This window comes from Anomalospiza imberbis, chromosome 3, assembly GCF_031753505.1.
Source record: "Anomalospiza imberbis isolate Cuckoo-Finch-1a 21T00152 chromosome 3, ASM3175350v1, whole genome shotgun sequence".
NCBI classification, from domain to species: Eukaryota; Metazoa; Chordata; class Aves; order Passeriformes; family Viduidae; genus Anomalospiza; species Anomalospiza imberbis.
In genome coordinates this window covers 82972837-82981386 of record NC_089683.1, presented here as the reverse complement: position 1 = coordinate 82981386, position 8550 = coordinate 82972837, and the positions used below count along the sequence as shown (strand labels likewise).

Sequence of the window (8550 nt, the reverse complement as noted above, 5' to 3'; positions counted from 1 at the left end):
TATATGGGGATGTTGCCCTGGTCACACTGATCCTGAGGAAGGCTGGGAGATGAGTGACAGGTCTGTCTGAGCAAGGAGCAGTTCCCATCTGGCCTCTCCACTGCCCCAGCTGCAGGTCACACCCTGCACCCCTTGTACCCAACAGCCTTTCATCTGGGCAAGGGTAGAAATCCAGCCCAGTTGAAAGCCTGAGGGAGAATATAAACCCTTTCTCCTCAAGGATCATGTTCCTACAGCGGAGTGTTGGGTGTTGTTCAAACATTGCAAAATAATCCCTTTTCTGTATTTTTTTTTTTACAAAATGTTTCAGAGAGTTTCTAAAGGAACAAATACCCATCCAAAATAACCAGAGTTCCCCATATTCAGGATACAATTGCCAAAAGTACCTTCCAAGAGACAGGGAGAATTCAACCTTCCCCCAGGAAAAAGAGGGGATATCTCATTAACTGAAGGTAAAGCCTATTTAAAGTTCCCGGAGGCAGGAACCACTTTGACTCTGTCCCAGTTCACTGTGAACAGTTCCATCTTTATGCCAGGCTTCTGCACTTAAGACCAGCAGCAAGCAGATTAACTCACTCAATCCTTTTATTTGGTGAAAGGTCTTAGGTGCCTTTTCTCCTCATGCTAGATGACTGTTCTATGAATGAAGGTAGCTTTACTGCAAATAACTTCCAATTCTATCACTCCTCTGGATGGACAAAATCCCTCCAGCTGCTGCTTTGAGGGAAGTCCCCCACAGAAACCCCACAGAAGACATTAAATCCATGAGTGGCAAGGGGCAGCCTTATCCCTGTAAAGCTACAACGTACTGTAAATAATGTACAGAACCCAGCTTCTAAAATTACCACTACACGATTGCTCATCTCGTTTTATATTTCATCTGGATCCTATGATCTTCCCACCTGCCAACATCCTGTTACCAGGAGAGCAGTGTATGCAAAGTTTGTGCAAATGGTCATGTACTTGCTGAATTCTGGCACCAGCAAGGATGTTCATGTGCCTTCCATGTTAACGTTACACCATAATAAATACTGACATTGCTATAGAATCTGCAGTGTTCATGCTAAGCACTGCTCACCAAAAAAGCAGATCTATCTGTGTCCCAGCTATGCTTCTTTATTAGCCTTTTTACGTTCCCATGTCCATGGCCCCTGAGACAGAAAGCATCTGCAGGCAGGATTTTAAATACGGAATACCTAAAAGCATGATCCCCATGTTTAGGAACTTAAGGAAAGATGTGATTTGCAAAGAGGCAGGGTAATTACTTATTTGGAGTTGTGAGATGCTGAGAACTTTTAAGAATAATTTAGGACTTCATCTTGCAGATTGAACTCAGTCAATGCTTTGGCATTGACTTCAAAGGGCATAAGATCAAGCCTTATTTAGGGGCTCAATATACAAAATTAGGAGCCTAAATTTAGGCATCCATATTTTAATACCTTGACCTGCGTTAGTAATACCCTTCATCTAATCCCTCTATTTAACCCAAAAAGAAACGAGTGTCAATAACTTCTTTCTGACTTGCCTAAGAGAATCTGTGGCAAGAAACGCATTACCCGCACTTCGTTTATTTTTAATCCCCTCTCTCAGATCCCCAAAATAACAGCCAGAGCAATGTTAGTGGAGGAGCTCAGACTCACTTTGAAATTGGAACAGGAAATGTGAGAAATGTGGACATCAAAAAACAAGTTAAACAAAACAATATTAGTATTCCATCTTGTGGGCAAGTCCGGGGGGATAATCCAAATTAGGAGAGAAGTCAGAGAAACAAAGAGTAATTTTAAGCATTTTAGTGCCAGAGCTATTTCTTAACACAGAGCTCACTCACTGATTTCAAATATAGTCCCTCAGCACAGAGCATGGACGACAGCACATGAAAAATCAATATGTTGGTATGGCCTTCTAGCAGATATGCATAAAAGGCCAGAATGGAGTGAACTGTTGAGAGAAGCAGCCAGGTGAACCGATCCTAAACATCCTGAGGTATTTCAGGTGTTTCTTTCCCTGTAAGAAATCACGGGGACACAAGATGCAGTAATCCAGCTATGGCCAAGTTGGCTGCAATGGTTGCAAAATGGTTAATCAATTAACTGTATGAGTCTTATTATTGTGATTATTTTTGTGTCAGTTGCACTATCAGGGAAGGGAGCAGCTGTCGATATAACAAAAGGTTGCTCCTCTGAGATGCTTTGCCGACGCTCCCTCTGCTGTGATGTAAATAGAATACATGTGATGTGTAAGGGCAGTGCTCAGCTTGGATCTGCAAGCATTAGAGATGTCCATGCACCACCCACTGGCAGTTTCACTTACCTCTGTCACTCAGGAGTTTCCCAAAGATCTTGAACTTCTGGAAAGAGAGAAAAATGTTCATGAATGCACAGCACCATCACTCATTCTGTCCTTCTGGGTTGATTTTGTTCCCTGGACACTTTCCCATAGTCAATAATCACATCATATTATAAGGAGTTGCATCCCTTTCCTTACTCTTTGTCTGTTTTCCTGTCACTGACTGGATCTTTGTATCATCCTTCTGCAGTAAGCAGCAGAGGCAGTGCCAAGTGAGTGGAGGTAACAGGACAGGTCCTCAACCATCAACAGGATTGTTTTAATATCTACGGAGAGATCAAGAAACACAAAACAGTTCTTCCTGCCAAAACGATATGTAATGTCAGCTTAAGGGTACGATCATCTTGACCCTGACTTATATTTCCCTGGCTAATAGATCTGGTAGGAGTATACACACACAGTTTTTGTGATAGTACTTCACCTTACACTTACATCACATTCCCTGGAGAAGTATCTGATGGGGCAGCCTTACTTATTAAATCATTTCCTGTAGGGGAGAATTCATTTGGGCTCATTTATTATCGTTTCTCCTGGAGCTCATATTTTGCATTCTGAGCATAAGAAGTGGGTGTTATTCATGGCTATGGGTCTAAGAACCAAATGCTAATTTCAGGAAAACTGTTCTATTGTCTGAGGTTGATCACTTGATGTTTGTCCCAGGTGCTAGACACATGTTGCTTGCTGAAGGAGATATGGCTTGATCTCAGATTTTGACATTTTGGTAACTACCAAACAAAAATAAAACTAAAGTATGCCTATCCCTCCCCTGCAAATCAAGTGGCATTTAACAATATTGACTTGAACAATAAATAAATCTATTCAACAATCAAATCAGAACAACCTCTGTGAGGCACCAAATGAGTACAAAAACAAAGACACAGAAGTTGGACAGTCCTCTGCATATGCAGTCCACTGCAAAGACAAGCAAACAAGACTTCAGTCCAGAGGAACCCACAAAGCACCTCTTCTGCATTCCATAGGCTTCAAAGTCCCCCCAGCATCTCTCACCACACTTCAGAGATGTAGCAAAGGCCAAATACCACAAACATAACACCACAAAAAGGGAAGGGGGCAAGGCTCTCTCCAAAGTCCTGGCAGTGGCAGGCTGTGGTTTGCACCAGTGCCCCACACAGCTATCACCACAACTAGCACCAAGGAGAAAGGTAGCAAACGCCAACCAGTGGTGTCTGTCTGATCCAGAAAGAACTCCCTCCTGCCCATAGATCTGACAGTCAGAATAAATTCTGGGGACATGGAGACAGGATCACAAGCACACCTTGCCACCAGTCATGTCTTTTCTCTGGCCACTCACTCACCAGTGCTCCCCTAGAAGGAAGAAGCCACAGAAGGCCTGCCACACAGGCAACAAGTGCTGACCCAACCTCCTCTCATTTGCTTGGTGAGACCCAAAAGCACAATGAAAAACGGGGCGTGTGTGGGGATGGGAGGAATAAATTCCCTGGAGTGAAAAGCCAAAGAGCAGCTACTGGCTATTTGTGGTTTCCTATCCCAGGGTACCGGAGGGGTGTGAAATGTTTATGTACCAAAACAATGCCTGTGCCACTTCCCCAGTAATTAGGGTCTGAGGTAAGGAATCTCCCCAAACACCACTTCCCCACAGGTGACTGTAGACCTCCTTGCACGACTTCTTCCTCCCACCCCCTTTCCCACAAGTAACTCGTGATCATCCCAGTTTCACCCCCACAAAGGACTTGGGACCTGATCTCTTCAGGAAATCCTGCCTACTCAATTGTGTGGGCTATAAACCCCAACTAAAGGATGCTCCAATAAAATCTGCAGCTGGATGCCAGTTAAATTTTCATACTTATGCTAGATTATTATCTGAGGTGTAAACCACAAACCATATACAAAATTGCAAATCTTCCATCTCAGAGGTATATTAATGTCTGGCTCTATACTTGAAAAACATCCAATTTTTTAAAAATAACAGACCGTACAAATTGTTTTGGATAAATTCAAATTTTATAACTCTTTTCAATTGCAGTTTACACAAGATTGTATTTCAGTTTTGTGAGGATCTTAAGTAGAGCATATTGAATACAGTTCAATGAGCAATTTCATGAAAGCATGTTGGGTTGGTCAAAGCGGGGGAGTTTTCTTAAATTCCTTCTGCCTTTAGACTCCACAGATGCCCACACACCTTGGTGGCTGTCTGCCCAGAAACACACCTTCACACCCCAAAAAGGTTGGGCAGTACCCCAACTAATTAAAAATCAAAATAAGGGCAAATAGTGTGTTACAAGGCCCCTAAATTCTCCATCTCTCAGTCTCCTGAAGGAGTTCTTCTCAGCTCTGGAACTGAAATGCAGGGTGTACAGCATTTCTTGAGAAAAGAAGCTGAGAGAGCCTTCCTCATCCTTGGGCAAACTCATCGGACTCCTCCTTGCTAATTATAATTTCCAAAATTCTTTTTTCCTCTTAGCATTTCAAAACTGAGTTCTGAAGCCAAATCTTGGAGGAAGGAACTTTGGTCTGAAACAGCTTTAACTTGAGACAACAGTTCACTAGTGTCAGTTCTGGGAAAACTTTACTTACACCAGTAGGACAAAATGTAGCCAAGGCTTAGAATGCCTGAGATGTCAGAAAGGCCTCCTTTCTTACAAGTAAGATATTCATAAATAAAACTACTTTTGAAGAAGATTGGCAAAATCTGAATTGGGTAATAGGTTTTCTGATGTCACTAATTCACAGAAAGGTCAATATTAAAAGCACAAATGATTTAAAACTAAAAGCATAGAGACAGCTACTCGTACAAATGCCATCCATCAACAAAATTAAGTTCAAACACATGATCAGTTTCATCATTTCCAGCTTATTTTCTGCTCATCTGAAAATAAGTGGTTTTTCTGGAACTAAACTATAGGTCAAAGAGCATAGATTTTGACATCTATAGTTTGATAGGGAAGTTGCTTTTCAGTATTAGCTGTATTCCCAAATATACAATATTAACTCTTTTAAGGGCCAACGGACAGAGGAAGAGATATGAGTTTGTAAATCACCAGTGAATCTAAAATATTGTCTCTATCCTGGTAGCTGAAAACACAGTGCAGGTTTATCCCCTCCCCTTCCTGGACATTTCACAAGAGTTGAGTTGTGGGTGGACAAGCATTCATCTGTACTTGTGTTGCAGGACAGCACAGGACCATCAGGCCAGTGCTCCAAACCTGCACAGGGCATTGCTCTCTTGTCATTGCAATGTGGGGCAGCAGCAGTCATGAAAGAGCAAGCCACTTCCCTAACAAAGGAAAATCCATAGCCCTTGTTCCGAAACCATTTGCTATGAAGCACCTAACAGTTTTTCTTTGCTGAAAAGTGATTCATAGAACAGCTCTTCCAGGAATGCATTTATATGTGGAGAGCCCATGTCCTGAGCCAACCAGCTTGCCTGTACAAGAGAAGCAGGCCAGTGAGAATAAAGTTTCCCTCACCCTTTAGAAACAGCAGCATGCCATTTTTTTCCATCTCCTTTTCTCATTTATTCTCTAAAAAGTTGCAAAAGCCCCAAAACCTTCTCGACCCTGAACTAAATAAATGTTTAAATCACTTTACCTTTTAATGCTCATGACTCTGAAGCTTGGATGGCAAAAAGCCATCCTGCCCATCCAAAATATCTTTATGCCACAGCTGGAGTTGTGTGCCATTAGTTTGGGGAAGGTTCATTTTTATGCCTCCCAGTGCCATGCACAGTGCTGTTCTAGGGCCCCAGGACACACCTGACACTGGGACAAGACAACTGTTCTCTGAGGCAACATCCCAGGTACAGTCACTGGCTGGGGACCAGGGCTGTCAGCAAAACAACTTTTGCTTTACTCAACATCAGCCCAGTTAGGTGAAATAACATGAGCTGAATTCCATTTTCAAAGAAAATGATTGCACAAACTATTGCTATCTGTGAAAACAATTAAGCAAATGAAACCAGGCAGGAAACTCAATGCAAGAATAAGTGTATTTCATGAAGTGCCATGCCTAGCTAGGTAGCCTGGCTCTGGAGACCAGCAGTCCCGTCTCTGATACATCTGCTCACTCTCCTCTTTGCATACTGATACATTTCACTGCATTTCACTTGGGGAGTTTGCTTTGATCTTTCATGGTTCTCAGCAGAAGGACCCTGCAGTGGTGAATGGCTCCCACTGCAAATCTCTGCTGAAGCACCATTTGGGCCTGTGATTTAGCTGGCCTTTTCTGCTTGAGACGAAGGTGGCTTTAAAGTCCTTGAGGGGAAGAGGTGAATTCTAGAAGAGAAATAACTTACTTGCTCTGTACTTCAGTTCTTCCACTGTTGAACATACCTGCTGTGCACGTACCCTTGTTCCTGCCCTTTCTGGGGCTGAAGAGAGGTCTGAGCAAACAAGACCGGGCTGGGCAGAGTGCATGATGAGAGGATGATGCAGAGCTTGGTAGAGGAGGTGCTGATAGAAGGTCTGTAGCTCTTCACCCAAGGGATGGTGCCTGGAGAATTCCATGGAAAGAGGACAACCTTTCCGTTCACTATGTAACAGCACCTTTGATGCAATAAGAGACACTGAGAAGCCCAAGGGCTACCACCTTGAAGAATGAAGTGGTTGCCAAGGGAGTTGCCTTCTTTAATAACATGCATTCTTGACCCAGGTGCAGTCCATGTGCAAATTGGCCTCACTGCTGGAAAGCATCCTGTGTGACAGAGAGCTGAGGCTGGTGGCGGGGGGCTCATGCCAGGTTTAAGTCAAAAGTACTTGCCTTTCATTTTGTTCCAGACTGAGCAGTGTAAATGAAAAGAACTGCATCAGCCAGTGCCAATTTCATCCAGTCAAAAGTTTGGCAAATTAGAACGAGTCAAAATTCATTAAGCAGCTGCTGAGGTTGTCTGAGCTGGCTGCCTTTTTCTCCAACAATATGCACATGTGCTTCAGAGAGCAGCTATTGGGTCAGCTACCTGTTCTCTCACATCCAAGACTCATTCTGGCAAGGGGAGGACTGAGAGGATCATGCTGGTACTGCTCTTCTGGCATCCCACCTCTGGACATCTGGGAGAATGAAGGCCTCTGATGGGGTCATCACTAAGGCAGGCTCACAGTGCAGGAGTGATCTCCTCCCTAAGAAGCAGTAACCAGAAAAGAATCAGGATGTGGGCCACATGGATGTCCAGGCACACTGTTGGAGGCACCCAAGCACACAGCTGGAGCCAGCCAGCACAGCACCTCTGTGCCTTCTTTCAGAAGATGGACTGTGCTCTGTCATTGTAGACACTTTAGGGATAGTCACCTGCTGGCAAACAAGAAAACACTATCCAGCATGGTTTAATGCTGGCTGCTTTTGTCCTGAAGGCACCAAAGCATGTCCAGCTCCAAAGCACTGCAGGATTAAGACCAAAATCCAGTTGCATCCCAGAAGACTGGTACATATTTTACTCTGACCACCACTGGTCATGCCTAGGCTAACATGGAAGGTGACCCCACAGGAGTTGCACACATCTCTGCCGGCAGAAAGGAGGCAGAGTGGGGTAGAAAGGGTCAGGATAGACCTTACAAAACACTTTCCTCTGGAGACATTCATTCCCTGTTAGTATTCTGCACTAGAGCAAGACTAGTAACTACAGAACTGAAAATTATTGATTAGTCAAGACTGAAACAAGTGTGACTCAATGTGATTTGTTACAGGCAAACAGAATAAAGTCCAAACTGCTCATATACAAACCTGAAGGTTTAAAAAAACCAGTTTTCAAAGTGGAAAACAGTTCATCTTTGAGCTAAATGAGATGGGAGAGAAACACAAACAGAAAAAAATGGAATAGTTAGGAAACGGAATATTTTATTGGTGCTGAAATATCATAATTTAAAAAAACGGTGGTTTGAAGGGAAAATAAAGCAAAATAAATATGTAGATGTTGGTCTCTATGGATTTGTGTATATGTAGATATGGGGGAAAGAGAGGAACTAGTAGCAATAATTAATGTAATTTAATTGATTGCAACTGTATAAAATTGACATGGAGAGTAAAAGCACAGGAAGGTATCTGTGAATAGGAGATTTAAGGGTAGTAAGACTGCTTTTTTAAGCAGAGTAAAACCAAAATATAAAAAATCTAGTTCTAAGCAATTACTTTGGGGTACTACTGGTGAAATAATTATCTTATATTAATACAGGGAACAGCTGTAGCCAACAAATATGGCTGTTGTAGAGTTTGAACAGTGATGACACATATTTT

At 42.9% G+C, this 8550-nt stretch overlaps 1 long non-coding RNA gene across 1 annotated transcript; it reads right to left on the bottom strand.

Annotated features, from left to right (window-relative positions):
- Positions 1–1027: 1027 nt before the first annotated feature.
- LOC137471262 (uncharacterized) lies at positions 1028–6046 on the bottom strand. Its single transcript, XR_010997490.1, has 3 exons — positions 5917–6046; positions 2311–2347; positions 1028–2004 (listed from the first exon to the last, which is right to left on the bottom strand). It is a non-coding gene; the product is annotated as an uncharacterized lncRNA (long non-coding RNA).
- Between the last annotated feature and the right edge of the window lie 2504 nt (positions 6047–8550).